Source organism: Mauremys reevesii, linkage group 14 (assembly GCF_016161935.1).
Source record: "Mauremys reevesii isolate NIE-2019 linkage group 14, ASM1616193v1, whole genome shotgun sequence".
Classification (NCBI taxonomy): domain Eukaryota; kingdom Metazoa; phylum Chordata; order Testudines; family Geoemydidae; genus Mauremys; species Mauremys reevesii.
The window spans coordinates 30,240,336-30,260,016 of record NC_052636.1 but is presented as its reverse complement, the minus strand read 5'-3'; the positions used below and the strand labels follow the sequence as shown (position 1 = coordinate 30,260,016).

General features: G+C 51.1%; 1 protein-coding gene and 1 long non-coding RNA gene across 2 annotated transcripts in view; one reads left to right on the top strand and one right to left on the bottom strand.

Moving 5' to 3' along the window:
- The window catches only part of LOC120381581 (zinc finger and SCAN domain-containing protein 2-like), a gene marked incomplete at both ends in the record, with an annotated part of 136,053 nt that overhangs the window by 84,553 nt on the left and 31,819 nt on the right, over positions 1 to 19,681 (bottom strand). The gene's annotated exons all lie outside the window — the stretch shown is intronic.
- Positions 15,446 to 18,503, top strand: LOC120381582. The gene is made up of 3 exons (XR_005588101.1): positions 15,446 to 15,504; positions 17,664 to 17,756; positions 18,445 to 18,503. It is a non-coding gene; the product is annotated as an uncharacterized LOC120381582 (long non-coding RNA).

Here is a 19,681-nt window from a genome sequence, read left to right as displayed (position 1 = left end):
AGATCAATGGGATACCCGACAGAGACAAGGGAATAATTGTCACCTGTCCGTGGGAGGATCTCAGCTTGGCTGAGTGAAGCACACATGAACTCGTTATGTTTTTGAGAGCAGGAAGAACTGGGCTTGCAGACACAGGGAGCTTTGCCAGAGTGAAGACAAATGGACAGACACAGTGAAAAGAAACCAAACTGTTTTCTACAGCAGCCTGGCTCAAGGGCATTGGCCAGTGTGGACTATATTGTCTTCATTGCTTCTCTCTGCTAATGAAAAGACTTTCCAGTGCTGTGTCTCGGTTGACTAATAAACCCTGCAATGTTTTAAAAGTCTGCCCAGTGTCATAGCAAAAACTTGCTGAGGTGCATTGAAGCATGAATGAGGAACAGTCTCTGAACAGGAGTGTCGTTCAGCTGGACCTGCTGGCAGAGCTCACAGGTTGAAATAGGAATGTTGAATCCAGAGGCTCAGTCTCAGGTGTTGAAGCTACATGGCCTGGCCTTGTGGAAGAGTGGGAGCCCTTAGGGGTCTAGTGCACGCAAGGGGCACCTCCCAAGGACTGTTTCAAAGCCAGGGCATTGCACAGGTCCTATGGATCCATGACAGTGCCAGAGGTTCAGCCTTATGGGGAAAAGATACAAAACAAGAAAAGGATCTAAATGCGTGTTTACCATCGCTCCCTCTCAGTCCTCATGGGAATCCCTGATCTGTTCCAAAGTATATTAAAACCTTCCTCTAAGGCTCACCTCTTGGTTATCAGGTCATGTACATTTTGTTACAGGGTTTTCCCTTCACCCTCCCACTTCCCTGGTTCTTGTCACGCAGACAGGAAGCAGCAAAAGACCAGAAGTCCAAAGCGCAGACAATGCCATGTTTATTGGGGTTAGTTTCCAAGGAAGCATATTCCGAAGCCCTTCACACCAGTCGGGCTTATCTTGATCTACTGATACAGTCTGTTCCCCAGTGTTCCCTTCCCAGCTCTGACGCCACAGAGCGTTTATCCCGTGTCCCCCTTCCCAGCTCTGATGCAGCGGAGCCTTGCCTGGGTTCCTGTTTCCCCCACACACACACCTTAACAAACATGATTCCAATTTCCCTTCCCCCTCCTGTTGGACCCCGTTTATATAGTAATATTCTCAGCTAGACCTTAACCAATCATTTTACTGAAATTTAACGAACCAATTCTAACATATTGTAACATGCTTCTCTAACCAATTATATCCCACCACCCTAATTAACTTACACCTAGCAAAATTAATTATACAGCAGAGAGAAACAATTACAGAATCAGACAGATTAACAATGGAAAAGCGGGGGCCATAAAGATAGAACAATACAGAAATGAGGGTTTCACAACCACAACCATTGAGAAGGGATTTCTTGCCAGACCGGCTGCTGTCAAACTAAGTTTTCTTTAACCATCTTAAGATCTATTTCTTTATCTGGTGGTGATGGGCACTATCAGGACAGGATCGTCTTCCTAACAGCCCAGTAGCACCTTATTTCAGTGTGACGGGTTTGGGATGTGAGGATGTGACCCTTCGCTTCCCAGCTTATGGCTGCCCCTGCTGCTTAGCCAAAGGCCTTAGCCTAAGAACAAGGCCTCAGACGGTCACAGTAAGAGAAGGCCCTTACAAATACAGACAGTGATTTTGTTTCTTTGTTTTTATACCCCTGTAAGTAGCTAAGTGATAAAAATACACCTAAGTTCTTAAAGTATAGACTTTACAGGCAGGCCTGAATATCTCTATTCTAACAGTGGGGTCTATCCCTTCCCCCATTCTGTGTCTGTCTTGTCTATTCAGATTGTAAATTCTTCAGGGCATGGCCCAGCTACTATTCTCTGTTGTACTTTGCCTAGCACAATGGAGACCCACTGTTAGTTGGTCCTTAGGCACTAAGCTAATGAATATGATTTATAATCATAATAACTCTCCTGCCACTTTGAGCCAAGGAAGCTGGTCTTGGGAGGTTACTGCTTAAAAATGAGCTGGGGTTAAAACCATAGACTATTCCTTGTGACAAGTATCCCACAAATTCCACTGACCTCCCTTGTTTTCTTTGCCTTGAGTAGGGATTCCAGTTTCCAAACCTGATGTGATCTCCCAGCTGGAACGAGGGGTAGTGCCGTGGGTCCCAGACCTTCAGGGCTCTGAGAAAGAAGTGCTTCCAAGAGCTGCCTGCACAGGTAGGGAATTGGTTAAACCAGCTCAAAAATTGTCAGTGAATGCAGGAAATATTTGGGATGCCCTACAAAGACCTTATGAGATCTCCAAGTTCAGGATTGTTCGCTGCAGATGTGGAATCATTAGGCAGATGTGACTCATGGCTTCCCTCCTATTCTGACTGACAACTAGCAGCAGGTCTCTCCCCATCTCTCTTTCCCCCTGAGCATTCTGGTGAGATGTGGATCAAAACTGATCCCTTCCTCTCTCCTCTGTGGAAGGGTTTGGGGAAAATCAGCACCTGATAGGTTTGATCTCTCCTGCACATATTTTGGTTTGTTCCCCCCCTTTTTCCATTCCTCTCTCTGAGATTTCCTTTCTCTCAGGTGAGGGGAGTGACCTGTGTCTGGATTCTCTCTGTCTCCTATCAGGTGATGGGCTGGTGAGTGAGAATGAGGAGGAGAAACCCCAACAGGAAGATGCTGAGCAAGAAGAACCACATGGGATGTTATCAGGAAGATCCAAAGGGAATGATTCCGGGATTTGTGCACTCCCAGAAAAAGTGAAATCCTGTGAGACTCAGCACAGGCCAGAGGAAAACTTCAGTAGCCACTCAGACCTTATTACACATGAAAGAATCAACTTGGAAGAGACACGCTACACATGTCATGAGTGTGGGAAAAGCTTCAGTCGGAGCTCTGCCCTTATCAGACATCAGAGAATCCATACAGGTGAGAAACCTTATGGATGCTCTGAGTGTGGGAAATGCTTCAGGGATATTTCAAACCTTATCACACATCGGAGAATCCACACAGGGGAGACGCTCTACAGGTGCTCTGAGTGCAGGAAAAGCTTCAATCAGAGCTCAAACCTTATCAGACATAGGAGAATCCACATGGGTGAGAAACCTTATGGATGCTCTGAGTGTGGGAAACGCTTCATTCATCGTTCAGGCCTCATTTTACATCAGAGAATCCACACAGGAGAAAGGCCTTACACATGCTCTGAGTGTGGGAAAAGCTTCAATCAGAGCTCAAGCCTCATTAGACATCAGAAAATCCACATGAGAGAGAACTGTAGCAAATGCCTTGACTAGGGCTGGCCAAAGTGGTGGGGTTTTTTTTTTGTTTTTTTTTAAATCACATTTGCTAATTCCCACATAGTGATCTTTGCACCATCTTCACTGTGGTGTCTCAACTCCACCAGATCAGTTGCCTGCTTCTGCCTTTTGCAGCTCATCCGTCTTTGGGGTCAGTCCTGTGATCTTTTCTATCAACTCCTTTCCTTCTGAGTCACAGGAGTGTGTGTCCCTCCTGCCAGGAATGTTCATCAGCTCCAGGTGGGAGAGAGGTTTGATCCCAACAAGCTACACTGAGGCAAAAAGTACCTGAGCCTGACATCCACTAGGGCTGTACATGGCGTTGGCTGCTCAAGTTAATGATCTTGGGGTAAAAAGACAATTATAGTTATAGAGCAGAAGCAGCCCAGGTGCAGTGGTTGCCATTAGCTTTCCCCTTGACCTGACCTAAACTCCATCACTTTTCCTAGTCTAAACAAACCCTGAGCATCACGGTTGTACTGTTCTCCCATTTCACAGCAACCGTTAGTCATCCGGTTTTCTTCTAGTTCTCTCCCTGCCTCCTCCTACTGTATCGTAAATGGAGGCTAATCCTGAAATTAAAACCTCCCTCCAAAGGAATTAGAGTGGGGAACAGGTGAGAGAAATAGCCTGTGTGAGAATAGAGACCCAGTATAGACTGTAATTATTTCTATTTCAAGTGGAATTCATTTTGATAAATTTTAAAATAAATCTTTTGTTAAGAGGAAAATTACTTAATACAAGAGGTGTAACCTTTTACCCAGTTAGAGGGTAACAGCCAGAGAGTTCCCCAGGTCTCTTGTTTGCAAAGCAAAGACGTCACATCAGGCAGCAGATGTCAAAATCTACAATGGTGATGGATGTGTGATGGGAGCTTTTCTGGGTTGGTTTTTTGGTTTGGGTTTTTTATTTAATTTTTTTTGGTTTTTCAACCAGTTATTTTTATAGGTGTGGAGGCCCCTTTTCCTGTTGAGCACAGCTGTTTAACCCTCAGGCCTGGCTCTGGAAACCTCCTCAGTGCTGGCCTTGTGTTTCTTTCATGTTTGATATCTTTGGGGTCCACACATCCACACTACATGCGGTTCACAGCGACAGGTACTTTGAGAAACCTGCTGGGTTAAGTGGGCCTTTTCCAAACGGACATTGACCCAAAGTCTGCCTCAGTTCAGCTGGATTGGGACACGTCTGTATCAAAGGAGTGGTTCACACCGGATTTGCGCAGTAACCTCGGGGGAGGGGTGGTAGGATAACATCAGTAGGAATTGACAACAATGAAGTTAAAGATAAGGGTGAAAGACTCACCTTGCAGGGCAACAAGCCTGTTCTGTTCATTCCCTCTGACGCATCTGGCACTGGTCACTCTCAGGCAGCACACGGGGCTAGATGGACCATTGGTCTGAGCCAGTAGGACCAGGTTTGGGTTCTTATGTTACGTAAGCCATCTACGGCCTTGTCTGCGCTGGCAAGTTTCTGCACGGTAAAGCCGCTGTCTGCCCTGTAACTTCCAAGGTGTGCACGCTTTCAAAGTCCCCTCCCTGTTTGCTTGGTGATGCCTGCCGTGGTCTCCGCGCATCTCTCCAGGTGACCAGGCCTGCTCCACGCACCAGGTGAGCTCTGGCTTGGAGCAAGGCCGAGCTGCTGCACCTCATCAGCATTTGGGGAGAGGAGGCTGTCCAGTTCCAGCTGTGCTCCAGCGGTAGGAATTATCACGCCTATGGACAAATTTCATGATGCATGAGAGAACGGGGCCATGACTGGGACACACTTCAGTGCAGGGTCAAAGCGAAGGCCCTGCAGAACACCTGCCACAAGACGTGGGAGGCAAACTGCCTTTCCAGGGCTGCGCCCACGAGCTCCAGATTCTACAAAGAGCAGGACGCGATACTCAGTGGTGACCCCACCTCCCCTGCAAAGGCCACTGTGGGTACTTCGGTGGCTTGTGTGCCCGTTGAGAGTGGATCGGGCCAGGAGGAGGAAAGCTTGGATGAGGATGTGAAGGGGGACCCAGAGGCAGAGGATGACTCATAGGTCAGAGATGTTTGCAGCTAGAAGTTCTTCTCTGCCCTGGAGGAGGCTCGCCAGTCACAGCGGGCTAGTGGCTTTGATTTTGGGAATCGCTGAAGCAAGTTGTTGGGGGCAGGAGGGTTGCAGAAAACAGGAGTTATGGAGTGCCAAGCAGACACACTCTCCAGGTGCTACTAGCACTGCAAACCAGGCAGCGCTGTGCATGCCCTCCCCTGCAGCCACTGTCACAAACCTCTTTCCCGTGTGCCCCCAGACACAGCCAACGCACTCTTATCAACCTCCTGGCTCCAGTCTGGACCCTTCTGCATTCCACTCCTGCCCCAACGCAGTCCAGCCCTGCGTACTCCTAGTACCCAGTCCACTCAACACCCGTCCCTCTGCAGCTCATTCCTGCCGAAGCACAGTACCTGCTGCACTGTACTCCCAAGGATACGGTTGTATAGATACTTAGACTGACACAAATCTTTAACCTCATCTACTCAGGGGACACTCCTTTCCCTCATCCCCCACTGTGCTGGTGTGTGTGTGTGTGTGTGTTTCTCTCTCCTCCAGTGGTTGTTTTTAATAGAATAGTTCTGGTTTGGAAGCAATCTTCATTCCATTAATTGAAAGTGAACAGAGCCCTGCAAAGCAACAGGCAATTTTCTGCACCCCTCTAATAGTGCTGGTCTCTGGCTGTTCAAATTCAACCTCCAGACACTGAGCCTCAGTGGTCCCGCCCTGAGGGAAGCTTTCACCCTTCCCGTCACAGATATTATGGAGTGTACAACATGCGGCTATAAGCACAGGAATATTGTCACTGGCCAGGTCCAGCCTTCCATCTAGGCAGCGCCAGTCGGCCTTTAAATGGCCAAAAGCACTCAACTGTCGTTCTGCACTCGCTCAGCCTGTTGTTGAACCGCTCCTTGCCGCTGTCAAGGTGCCCTGTGTATGGCTTCATAAGGGGTAGGCAGGGTCTCCCAGGATCACAATGCGCATTTTGACTTCCCCTATGCTGACGTTCTGGTCTGGGAAGAAAGTCCCTGCTTGCAGCTTCCTGAACAGGCCAGTGTTCTGGAAGGTGCGTGCGCCGTGCCCCTTTCTGAACCAGCCTGCATTAATGTCTGTGAAATGCCCATGGTGATCCACTACTGCCTGGAGAACCATAGAAAAATACCCCTTGCGATTAATGTACTCGGGGGCTAGGTGGTCTGGTGCCAGAATTAGAATATGTGCCATCTATCATCTGCCACAGTTAGGGACGCGCATTTGTGCAAAGCCATCTGCAATGGCATGCACGTTGCCCTGAATCAGGGTCCTTCAGAGCAGGATTCAATTAATGCCTGGCACACTTTTGTCAACACGCGTCCAACGGTCGATTTTCCCACTCTGAACTGGTTAGCGACTGATTGGTAGCAGTCTGGAGTAGCCAGCTTCCACAGTGCTATTGCCACATGCTTCAACAACAGGGCAGCTCTCATTCTCGTGTCTTTGTGCTGCAGGGGCGGGGCGAGCTCATCACAGAGTCCCTTGAATGTGGCTTTCCTCATCCAAAAGCTCTGCAGCCGCTGCTCATCATCCCAGGTGTGCATGAGAATGTGATCCCGCCGCTCAGCGCTTGTTTCCACAGCAGCATTCCACTGTGGTCAGCACCTCTGTGAATGCCATAAGCAATCTCCTGTCATAGCTACTACATGTGGCGAGATCAATGTCAAACTCCTCTTGCCTTTGTAGGTTAAAGAATAACTCCACTGCCACTCGTGATGTGTTAGAGAGCGAGCAGCATATAGGTCAACCGTGCGGGGTCCATGCCTGCTGCCCAAAGGGGCAGAATGCGCAGTACACCCACCATTGAAAGATGGCCCCTAATGTGAATGGAAGCACAGGGATTGCTGGGCTGCGAAGCGATGCATCATGGGGCATTGGGACAGGACCCAGGATGCTCCGCGACCCCTTCCGCCTTCCCACAACTCTTAGCAGCATAAGAGGAAGAGATGCTCAGTGGGATTCTGAGTGCACCGCTCCGAACACCGCTGCAAGTGTGAACACGCTATTGCACAGGCAGCTGACAGTGTGAACACACAATAGTGGTTTCCCTTCAGCGCTCTCTGAGCGGCACTGTAACTCCTGGCACAGTAACTCTGTCAATGTAGACATAGCCTCAGAGAGACTGACTGCCAGGATCCCAGGACTGATCCCCTCTGGGGAATGAAGCACAACGGCGATGGGCTATGCAGCCTGCACTAGTCTCCCTGTACCTGCAAAGCCTGCTAGCCCAACGTGCTGGAGCATCTATGCCACTACCTGGTTCCTAAACTGCAGCTACAGTTCCTACCCCAGTGAATCCAAAGCCCGAGAGGTGCAGAGATCCAACCCCTTCTAATCTTAGAAACGTTTTGTTCCTTTTTCTATTTTTGTCTGTTTCTTTTTATGAAGTTGGAGACCTCCCGGCCTTTCTATTAGCTTGGGGTGTAACAGTGCGGCTCAGTGGGTGAACACCTCTGAAATCTACACAGGGAAGATGCTAGGAAAAATAGTTCCCCAGATCTTAATAGCCTTAAAAACTCTGCCCTATGAAATGACCGAACGCATGTTCCTCACCTAAGGAAGAATTGGAAGGAATTGAGTAGTCAGATACATATTGTTCAGCAAGAGCTGTTTGAACTTCTTTTACTAACGTCTCTCTAAGGTCTGTATGTGTTTTGGGGCGAGAGGGTGAGGAGAAGTATTAGCTACAGAATAGTGAAATCTAAGGAGAAAACTAATTAGCCTTGAGGTTGTGGGTTAAATGTAAGCAATAACTTGGTTTCGGTATTGAAATATTCAGCTGGCTAAATCTGGGTTGCACAGCCTGGGTGAAAATCTCTGATTGGGGTTTCGGCATCACTAAATGTGCACATGCCTTCTTGGGTTGCTCTTTTAGGATTCGTAGGGGTTGGTTTTTCTACTGTATTAATCTGATGGTTGAACTAAATTGACAACTTAATTCCAACGCAGTATCCTTGTTAACTCATTGATTTCCTGATTTGACCTGAACTTTATCACTGTGTTGTTTAACCCTTAGCTGAGTGGTGTCTATAGTCATTTAGCCTTAGTGACGTGCGCTCTTGGCTTTATTTGTTCGTGTTAATAAAACCTGTAACTGGGAAATTGAGTCATTTCTTTCAATAAGCAACGGGGGCTGGAACTTTTCTTTGTATATTTCCCTTTAATTCAATCTCCATTTTCTTCATTTCACACTGTTCTAAGTTAAGGAACGTGGAGCAACAAAAACTGACACACACCTGTTGCTGCCCCATTCTGTGCCCATCCAGCAGGAGCAGAGAACAAACCCCTCCTGGAGCCGGGATTGTCACACTGGACTGGAAATACAGACGCGTGTCCCCAAGCTTTGCTGTCCTCCTCCAATCATGGCATAAGGGTGACACCTACACCTGCTTGTAATCACACCTGGCAGGAAGGAGATCCCTATGTGCATTGCCTTGGGAGCAGGGGGATCTGGGGGACACTGGGGGCTATCTACCCAGAGCTCAGGAGCAATCTGCTCAGGGGTGATGCAGTAGAAAAGAGCTGGGTGCTGCTTTCCTCACTTATTTCTCCTTATCCCCTTTCAGTCTCTCCTCTTTCCCTTTCTTCCCTCTTCCTCCACCCTCTGGCAGGGAGACTTGGTCACTTCCCAGCTCCCAGGGGCGCTCACTCTCCCGTAGCTGGATTGGCCCCTGCGAGTGCTAATAGGAGCGAGAGCCTGGGTGCGGGTAGGTCCCTGCAGCGGCTCTGGGACACACAGGGGCAGGAGGGGGAGCAGAGATGGGGCTAGTTCCCACCTCAGACAGTCCCTGGCCTGGTGAGTGTGGCAGCTGCAGCCTGGGTTGGGCTTGAAGGAGCCAGGAAGGGGCTGGAGCAGTGGGGGGCTGGTAGGAAGGAAGCAGGAAAAACAAGGAAAAGAGCCGTGGGGCAGCTCCTGGTGGCCGGGCTTTGGAAGGTACCAGACACTGCTGGTGCTGCTGCCTCCAGTGTGCGCTGGGAGCCGGGGCTGAGCTCCGGGCTGCTGCGGCGCCAGAGGGGCTGCTCCAGGGACAGACTTTCACTGAAGCACTTTCTGTGCCCAGCCGAGGTGGGGACTTTCTCCAGCTGGACCCAGTCCCAGGCTCTGCTGCCCTGGCCAGGGCCGCAGGCACCAGGGGCCAGAGGGACCCCAGGGGCAACCCTGGGTGGGCAGAAGAGAGACTCCACACACAGGTCCCAGAAGCTGAGGGTCTCGCAGCCCCTGGGGATCTGCTCTTGGGTGGGGTCTGGACAGCGATGGAGCCCCTGCCTCATGCTGCCTCAGGTGCAGTGTGAGAAACTGCTGCATGTAGGAATTTGCTACTTATGGTGCACTGAGCATGCTCACATGAACTGAGCATGCTCAGTAAATCTGCTGAAGCCACTGCCCTTCACTCTGCCCTTTCTCAGAATCAGATTCTGCAGATTGCTATTTACAGGGTGTCATAGCTACAGGTAGCATAAAATACCCTGTAAAGGGTTAAAAAGCTCAGATAACCTGGTTGGCACATGACCAAAAGGACCAATTAGGGAAGAAAATACTTTCAAATCTGTGGGGGAAGGTTTCTGTTCTCGTGTTCCTTTGTTCTCTCTGGGTCAGCGAGGAACCAGGGCATGGAAAATACATCTCCCTAAGCACATGGCATAGAAAAACCTTAGAGTTCTGTGCATAGGCAGGTCCTTGCATAGCTTGCTGAGTCACAAGGTGTATCTGCCTTTTCTCAGTGGGTTGATTGTAGAGCTGATGGTTCGTAATGGGCCATCAAGCAGGCTCGGCAGAACTGACACCAACTTGTCTGGCTGGGGTGTTCCCTGGAAGCAGAGCACAAGTTTGAAATACGGGCAGCATAGAGCCAATATTCATAACATCAACTACAAAAATGATACACAGTTAGAGATAGCATCATTATAATCAGCCAATCAGAACCTCTCCATAGACCCCTTACACAACAGCCTTTCTACAATATTGGCTTCGAATATAGAACAGCGGTCGCAACGGTGATCTATATGGTTACAGATTATGTCAATAATGTCACAGGAGGTGACATGGCATCAGTGAAATTGGAGCTGGGGCAGCAAAGAGCCACCAAATGTTCTGAGGGCTGGAGAAAAATGCCTTCTAGTGAGCTATTGAAAGAGCTCAACCTGTTTAGCTTATCAAAAGAAGATTGAAAGGTGACTTAATTGAAGTGCTGAAGTGCCTTAATGGAGAGAAAAGATTGGGTATTAAAGGGCTCTTGAAGCAGAGAAAGGCATAACAAGACCCAATGGCTGGAAGGTGAAAAGAGACAAATTCATATTACATCTAAGGCACAAATATTCAACAGTGAGGATGATTCACCACAGGAACAAGCTACCAAGGAAAGTGATGGATTCTCCATCTCTTGATGTCATTTCATGAAGACTAGATGCCTTTCTGGAATGTGTTTGCCCCAAAAGTAGCTCTTGTGTCCTACAGGAGGCCTGTGATATGCAGGGGGTCAGATTAGATGCTGTAATGGTCTCTTCTGGCCATAAAGTTGACTCATTTCTGAAAATCTGAGTGTAGCATTGGGAGCAGCATCTGATGTTTCCCTGTCTAGCCGGCTTGCTGCCTAGAACGAACGCTCCTTGAGTGGGGTGATCCACAGGGAGTAGCTCAAACCTCCAAAGTGCCTGGCCAGGGGCAGGACATTGGCACAGCAAGGGAGGGGTGTGGCAGTGACATCACAAAGGCCTTTTGCAGGACCTCAGACTATTGGTCCAAGGTGGTGACCTCACAGAGAGATGCTGACATCAGCCAGGCAGGACAGGGGCGAGGGGCCAGGGAAACCTCAGAGACCCCTGTGGCTTTGCTCCAGCAAGTCTCCTTCTCCAGGTCTCTCTTTGAGGACTGAGGGAGTATTAGGGTTCACGGACGTGAGCGCCAGGACGAACCTCTTTCGAGTTTTCTCCTTCCCTTTTAGTGATTTTACTAGAAAACAGCCGTCCCTGTTTAGAAGGTAAGAGCCTCCTGGAGGTTTGAAATCTGTTCAGTCTGATCCATCTGGTGAGACTTGAATTCTAGGCATGGAAAACACGAGCTTAAAGAGGCAGAATTTTATTGTGCACCTGGGATTTTGTCCCTTAGAATCACTGGGGACATTAGGGTTTGTCCTTTTTGTTTCACCTTTTCCTCCATCCCTCCCTCCCTCCTTTCTCTTCTTCTCTTGCTTATTTTGTTCTTTCTCCTGTTCCCCTCCCAACACCGGGAGGGAGGGGTGTGTGTGTGTGTTGCGGGGGAGTGCTCTGCAGCTCCCACTGTGGGAGGTCCACCCAAAAATGTGGGGCTGAAATAGTGCTCAGGCAGTCAGGGCCGGATTAACCTTCTCTGGGTCCTGGTACCAAACATATCTGTGGGCCCCTATGTAGTCACTGTGGGCTCTGAGTATGGGCCTGGTGGGGCAGTGCCATTGGTGCCATAGCATACTCAGTACTGAACCTCAGAGACATTTTTCATTTTGATCACACACCTCTCCATGACTGTACGCATTGCCATACACAGCTCCCTCAGCCCCCGGGTTTTCTTATTGAGCTGTGCACCCAGTGGGTTTACCAGTGTCCACAGTGAGCAGAACTTTCATAGTGACCAAGGAAACTCCCCACAGATTTATCTCCTTCCTCATTCAGACCTTCTCTAGCCAAGTCTCCAGTACCCCCCATGTCACCAGTCACGGCATGTGGTCCTAGTCTCAGCTCAGTTCTAAAGCCAGCAGATACCTGGTCAGTTCTGACAGATCCCTCCCTCAGCCCCCATCCTGCCATGTGAGCCAGCCACCTGCAAACACCATCTCCCCAAAGACAGGACTTAGCCCTTGGGAATCTGAAGCCACCAGCCTCTCTCCCTCTGCTCCCATCTACATGCTAGTCTGCTACCTGGTCACCACCACCTCTCCCCACGCTTGTTTCCTTTCCACTTTGGACATGCTCCCACCCAGCTGGAAGCTCCCTCTGCCAGCCTGACCTGATCCCTCCTTCCCTGCTCCCCCTGACATTCCTGTCCTACTGGTGACCTCTGTTCCTTGAGGTGAACTCCAGTGTCTTTATCTGCTCTAGCTTAATGGCCCCAGGAGTCACAGAGCCACCTGCAGCTTCTCTGGCTACGGCCATGGGGCCAGTTCCCAGAGGCCAGCCTTAGCCAGCTGCAGCTACTAGCCGCAGGAGGGGTGGCAATGCCAGGGCTGAGCCTGCTTGAACCTTGCAATGGCTGCACTAGGGACTCTAAATCCTCAGCGCTGGCCCTAGGCAGCTGCAGACTCTGGAGTTAGGCACTTCCCTCCTCTAGGCCATGGCTTTAAATACCTGAGATTCCCATCACCCGCAGCAGAGGCCGCCAATTCCCACACCCCCCTCAGCCAGCACCTAGTCATGCAGAAAGTGCAGCCTGAGTGATTTTGGAGGCTGGGTGCCAGGAGGTTCCCGTCTCTGAGCAGCAGCTCTGCAACAAGCTCACGTGCTTCCCAGCTGGGACATTAGCCGTTACTGACAAGGCTTGTCTGTGATCTTTTTTTTATCGCTTTGTTAGGTGTAAGAAGTATGAACTGTTCAATAGGTTCCATTAGTTGGTTAATAAGTTGTTTATGAAGTAAATCACTGGCTTTAAAATAAGATCCAATCTGGAGCATATGAACTATTGACCCCTGGACTCCATCTCTGAGAGGGGACTTGTTTACCATCAGGGGACAGGCTCAAACCAGTCCAAACCGGTTTTTCCCGCCAAAACCAGCCCTCAGCGTTCCATCTCCTCAGCACTTTTCCCGCCACAGAAGTGATATGGGGCGTGCTCAGCGCCTGCGGGCCGCCCCCCAGCGACGGCCCCTCCACGGTCGGGTCTTCCCAGTGCTCCCGAGCCGGAGAGCGACGAGCCCCCTGGGTCCCGCCGTGAGACTGAGGAACAGGAGGCCTGTCACCCCCATTCCTGCCGTCCTTCCTCCCTGGTGTCCAGCCTCCCACGGAGCCCCCCGGGGAGTGAGAGACCCCGGGGGGGGCACTGGGGCTGGGCAGGAAAGTGACTCTGCCCCGGGGAACCTGGGAGAAGCCTCAGAGCTGCCTCAGCCCCAGGGGGATTTGGGGGCAGAGACTGGGGCCTGGCGGGGATCCTGTGGTGTGGGGGAGATGGGGGTGTCAGGCAGGGAGGAAGAAGCTGGAGTTGCGGGAGGAAGGTCGGTGGGACACGGGGCGTTGAACTGTCTCTGGGCAGCCAGGAAATTCCCGGGGGGGGGGGAGTGTCGGGCGTGCGAAGGGGGGAGGGGGGTTAATTGGATCTTGTCCCTGTTTGTGCCACTTGCCTCTCGCCCCCGATATAAATTCTCTCTAGTTCTGCCCCTTTTCTCGCTCAGTGTCTCACACGGGCTATAAAATCTGGGGCGATTCCCCCCTGTCCCCTCCCCTGATCAGCTCTCCCGTCCCCCCCGATTTCCCCCCTTCTCCCCTTGAGTCTCAAACGTCAGTTTAAAATCTTCTCTAGTGAGGGGCATTTTCCCACCCATTTTATCTGCAGCGAGTTGTCCTTGTTTAGGTGGGAAATTGTTGCCCTGAGTCATTCCCCAGCCCATGGCTGCCCCTGGAGTGGGGTGGGATGGCTCAGTGGTTGGAGCACTGGCCTGCTAAACCCAGGGCTGGGAGCTGACTCCTTGTGGGGGCCATTTGGGGATTTAGTTGGGGATTGGTCCTGCTTTGAGCAGGGGGTTGGACTAGACACCTCCTGAGGTCCCTTCCAGCCCTGATCTTCTGTGAGATGCCGGGTCTCTGCCAGGGCAGGGAAGGGAGGCGCACGTGTCCCCCATGGGGACTGCCCAGACCCCCGTTTCCCAATCCCAGTTGTTGCCCCCTAACTACCAGCACAGTTGCCCCCAACCATCAGTTGCCAGTCACCCGCCCGTCCCCCACTGCTGCCCCCTTCCTTTATCCAGGGACCTTCCAGCTCCCCCTCCCTTGCCCTTTTAATCAGCTCCTCAAAGGGCTGCCTGCTGCCCATGGCAATGGTGGGAATGGTGGGGTGGGGGGAACCATTACTTTGTGTTTATGTATTGGACAGTCGTATAAAATCCAGTCCAACAGTCCCCCTTTTCCACTAGTTCGTTAACAGCAACATAAAATCCCCTCAGATCTTGGTGTTTTTCTCTCATGTTATCAAATACACAGTTTGTGACACATTTTCTTTGCAAATCTCAAAGATTCATATAAAATACCCTAAACATTTGCCCCACTGCTCTCTAGTTGTCTATTTCTAATTGAATATGCCCTGAGATTTCCCCCTGTCTCTCTAATTATAAAATACTAAGAAAATCTCAGATTTACACCTTTTCTCAGATTCTTGAACATGGATATAAAATGTTTGCAAATGTTGCCCATTTCCTCTTTATTCATTTATCAAATATTGATGTGAAACACTCAGATTTTACCTCCTATCAACAACTGATATAAAATCCCTCTGATTTTCCACTTGTCTCTCTATAATTTGCAAAATGGATCCAAAATCTCTCAGATTTCCACCCTTTCTCTTTCATTTCTGAACGTTGCTCTCAAAGCTCAGGTTTTGCCTCTTTCTGTGTCATTATCAAATGTCAGTTAAAAATCCTATCGGGTTTGGGGCTGTTCCCCGTGTTTCTAAATCCCAGCAACTTCTTCCTTCAGGGAACCTGTTGCCCTGAGTTCTTCTCCATCCTGGAGGTCGCAGGGGGTGAAATTGCCCAGAGATCATCTTTCCCGACTCCTTTGTGAATCATTTGGTCCCTCCTTTACCTCTGTTAAAATGTTTGCCAAAGAAAGAGACCAGCCAGATATTTAATACACATCAAAGCCAGAGGCCTCCCCCTGTTTGGGGGGTCAGTGGTTCCCAACCGGTAACAGAAGAGTTGGCTGGACCCTTTTCTCCAGCTGGCATGGGATGATGAGGTCACTCTGAGTGCAGTCTGAGTTGAGAAGTATCCCAAACCCCATGGCAAATGGCCTTGGTGAGGGGTTGCTTCCCGCAGTGCTAAGATGCAGCCACCTCTGGGGTGGATCCATGGTGGCCATTATTTGATAGTGACAGGCCATGGACATTTCTTACCTATTTTGTCCCTCCAGGCCTTCCATACTCCAGTTCAAGAGGCATCCCCCAGGGCTCCCTCTGCCTGTGTGACTGGCCAGCAGGGGGCGGTGGTCACTTTCTATCCACTTCTCAGGCACTGTGAGGTAACAGTGTTGCTGGGTGGGGGTGGGGCTGGGGGGGGAGATAGCAGCTGAAGGGGGATTGTGGTGGGGGGAGGCCTCTGGGTGGCTGGGCAGGGGGTACCCTAGTGAGGTTGGTGGGTTCTGGAGATTTGGGGTTTCAGGGGGTGGGTGTGATGTGCCCAGCCCAGAGGCTGTGGGTCCTGGAGGTGGGTATTGCTGGGGGCCTGTTGGCTGCAGAACAGCCGGGGTGGGCTTCTCTTGGGGAGGCAGGACAGGGGGTTAGAGGGAGCCTGGTGCTGTGCCAGGGGCTCTGTCTGGGCTTCCCCCGCAGACTCCTGGGATCGCTGCCGTGCCCAGTGCACAGAGTGTGTGTGGGAGAATCCCCGGCGCTAGGCCAGGGGGTGCCCCTGTAAAGCACCAGGGGATCCCGCAGGGGGGAGGAGGGGGTGCCAGGCAAAGGGCAGGGTAGATCCTGCTGGAGGGTGGGGGGGGGATCCTAGGCAGGCAGTGAGGGACTGAGTTCCCAGTGGGGGTCCCTTTTGGGGGGTTTCTGGCTGTTGGGGTCTTTTGGTGGGGGGAAACCCTTTGGGATTCCCAACCTGGCAGTGATGGTCTGGTGGGGGTTCTCTGGCCGGTGGGGGTCTGAGGGGTATCTGAGGTCCCTGGCCAGGGACTCTGGGGGCTGGGTCCCAGGGAATATCTGGGGGGGGGTTGGCTGGGGCTCTGGGGGCTGCTCCTGACCCATCTTCTTCTCCGTGATTAGCTTATGCCAGAATCCTGGCTCCAAGCACTGCCCGACATTCCCCGGCCAGGTCCAGTCACTGTGATAACTTTCTAGCCACTTATCAAACACTCATCAGAGGGGTAGCCATGTTAGTCTGGTTCTGTAAAAGCAGCAAAGAATCCTGTGGCACCTTATAGACTAACAGACGTTTTGTAGCATGAGCTTTCGTGGGTGAATACCCACTTCGTCGGATGCAAGGGGTGGGAGTTCCAGTTCCATTCTCCTAGATTGTCCAGTCCTTGTCCTGGATCTGGGGGTGAGGGAGGTGGGAAGGGGGTCAGCACTGCCACACAATGGTCCCTTCCGCAGCATTCTGGACTCATTCTTTCTGAACTCTGGTTTCATTGAGACCATTGTTAATAGAGTCACTGTATGGAAAGACAAGGAGTGACTCCGGATCAACAATGGGGCAAATGAGATCAGCAATTCTCCCTGTGAGGAGGGTTCTCATTAGCTGCTCTCCCCAGAGAGCTAAAGGAGGGAAGCTGCTCAAACGCTCTGTCCCTCTCTGCTCAGGATACTGGGGTTCAGCTTCCTGGGTCAGACGCTGCAGCCTCCATTGTGATCTGGGAAATCAGGCTCAGCAGCTGCTGCTCCACCAGCGGGGTTCTGTGCTGGGAAGTCACCTGAATTAAAGCTGCTTCTCTGCCTGGCCCAGGAGATGACTTTCTCCAGCTGGTCCTAGCCCCCTAGGGCAGCCCTGGGCCCTGTTAATACTAAATTCTGAGCCAGAGTCTCCAGGTAACTGAAAGACCTCAGGGAAAGTCCTGGGGTCTGGCAAGAAAGTGACTCTGCACAAACAGCCCCTCCTCATTTCTCCTCCCAGTAGCAATTGCCAGGAGAAAATCCAGCCTTGGGAGAGCAAAGCCCCCAGGAATGGGACTGTCCCAGCTAGAGGGGCAGGGAGAGAGGACAGGGGAAGGAGAGACTGAAAGGGGCAGTCGTAGAAATGAGCGGGGAGAGATTTCTAGCTCTCTAGTCCACCCAGACACATGTATTGCTGCATCCCTGGGCAGAACCACTTTCCAGTGAACAAGCAAAGGATCAGAGAGAGGAAAAGCCGGTTCCTGACTCCATATTCCCCCTGCTGGGGTGTAGCTGCCGTGGGGTCAGTGTCCAAGGGAATCCCCCACAGTGACTCCTTTGGTTCTGCTCTTTTCTAGCCTTGTGTTCAGAGACTTTGTTAGGGGGTGAGGAGAGGGAGAAGGGAGGTTAAAAATGTGTCTGGGCTTAGCTGGCAGGAGGGGCCAGATCTACATTGTAATAAACAGATTTAGCATTTCCCAGCATGGCAGGATCTAGGGTGTCTGTCTGCAGGGAAAGGGCCTGGGGGAATTCTGATGTGAAATTAACTAAAACCTGTTCTGAAACGCCCACAACTGCCTTTCTCCCCCAGACAGGCTGCAGAATGGCGTCCATGTTTTGCTCCAGGTCATCCCAGCCTGACGTGGGACAAGGAAGAGAAATGGCTGCAGTGGAGTCAGTTCAGGTAGAGATTGTCGGGGGGTTGCTGGTGGGTTCCTGCTGGAGGACAGGGAGAGCAAATACACCGGAGATGGGAAGGTTTGCACAGTCTGGTTTGGAGGTTGGAGCGGGGCAGGAAATTCACAGCGTGGGGAAAGGAGGAGGCCAGGGTGTGGCAAACCCGCTGGGAGTTATTTAATAAGTGCCCTAGATTCTAGGAACAGACCCAGGAGGTTCGGAGGTGGAAATGCCCTAATTTGTGAAGAAAATAGCCCACCTACATGGAGCTATCAAACTGATCAGACTCCCAGTGCTGGAGCCTGAGCTCACTGACCAGCGGCTGCTGTGAGATAAGAAGGGGGAACCCATGAGTCAGGCTTATTGGAGCTGCCTCTCCCTTCATATCCTGCTCCTCACAATGGGGAGGGTGTTGGGCTTCCTACCAGGGAGCTCTCCCTGAACCCTGCTAGGGGCTCCATCTCCTGTATCAGTCGGTGGCTAGTAGGTGTGTGATGGATCTGCTGGGAGAGACAAGGGGCTCTCTCTTCGTCCCCTCACCCTGGTATTTGCTGGATACGCTGAGCGGGGTCGGGGTGGGACTCTGTTGACTGCGATCCACCCAGAGCTTCCATTTGATTGGCTCCTTTCTGCCACAAATAGTGGGGCTGTGAGTGGGGAAAGAGATCCTGAGTGTTGGACTCTTGCTCTTTCAGGGGCCGGTGACCTTCGAGGAGGTGGCTGTGTATTTCACCAGGGAAGAGTGGGCTCTGCTGGACCCCGCTCAGAGAGCCCTCTACTGGGATGTCATGCAGCAGAACTATGAGACTGTGACCTCGCTGGGTAAGGGTTCCTGTCCCCTCGGTTCTTGGAAGGGGAAATGAAGAGTTAAGGTTCACACCAGCCCTCCAATGCCACCTCTACTCTGTCCTGTTTCAGCATCACCCCAATATGCCAGTGACACACACACACACTACCAGAGAGCCTCCCCTGCTGCAGAACACTTTGGGAACAGAGCACAGGAGCCGTATCGCACAGTGTCAAATAGCTCCTGTTTGCTCAAGTGAAACTGGGGGTTAGGTCTGGCATAACTGTTCCATACCCCTAATCATTTTTGTTGCCCTTTTCTGAACCTTTTCCAATTCCAATATATCTTTTTTTGAGATGGGGCAACAACATCTTCATGCAGTATTCAAGATGTGGGTGTATCATGGATTCATTTCCTGTTTTTACAAATATGATATATTCTGTTGTATCTATCCCTTTCTTAATTATTTCCAACATTGCTCGCTTTTTTTCACTGCTGCTGCACACTGAGTGGATGTTTTCAGAGAACTGTCCACAGTGACTCCAAGATCCATCTCTTGAGTGGAAACAGCTAATTTAGACCCCATCATTCTGTATGTATAGTTGGGATTATGTTTTCCAATGGGCTGCACTATGTGCTATCCTGTCATCCAGTACTGCTGAGATCCTGCATTCAGTGATATCCCTGCCCTTCCTGTTCCCTTTCTCCACTGAACCCCACCGGCCCATGCTTCCTGTTCCCAGCTTCCCCAGGACTCTCTCACTGTCTCTGAACCTCTCTGTCAGCAAGAAGCAGTGCCAGGGAGACTTGCCCTCTCTCTGGAGTCTTTTTTTTGGCTTGGGGCGGCAAAACTGTTAGAGCCGGCCCTGGCAGCATCACCCCAATATGCCAGTAACACACACACTACCACAGACCCTCCCCTGCTGCAGAACAGTTTGGGAACAGAGCACAGGAGCTGTATCGCAGTGTCAAATAGCTCCTCTTTACTCAAGTAAAACTGGGGGTTAGGTCCAGCGTAATGAACAGAAGCTTCCTACCCCCGGGCTTCTCTCAAACCCTGAGCCTTCTCTACCCAAACCAGAATGTGCTTGGGGTGTAACAAGCAGGCGACTGGAGTCAGAGCTGCCGGTCCAGGGTTATTTATC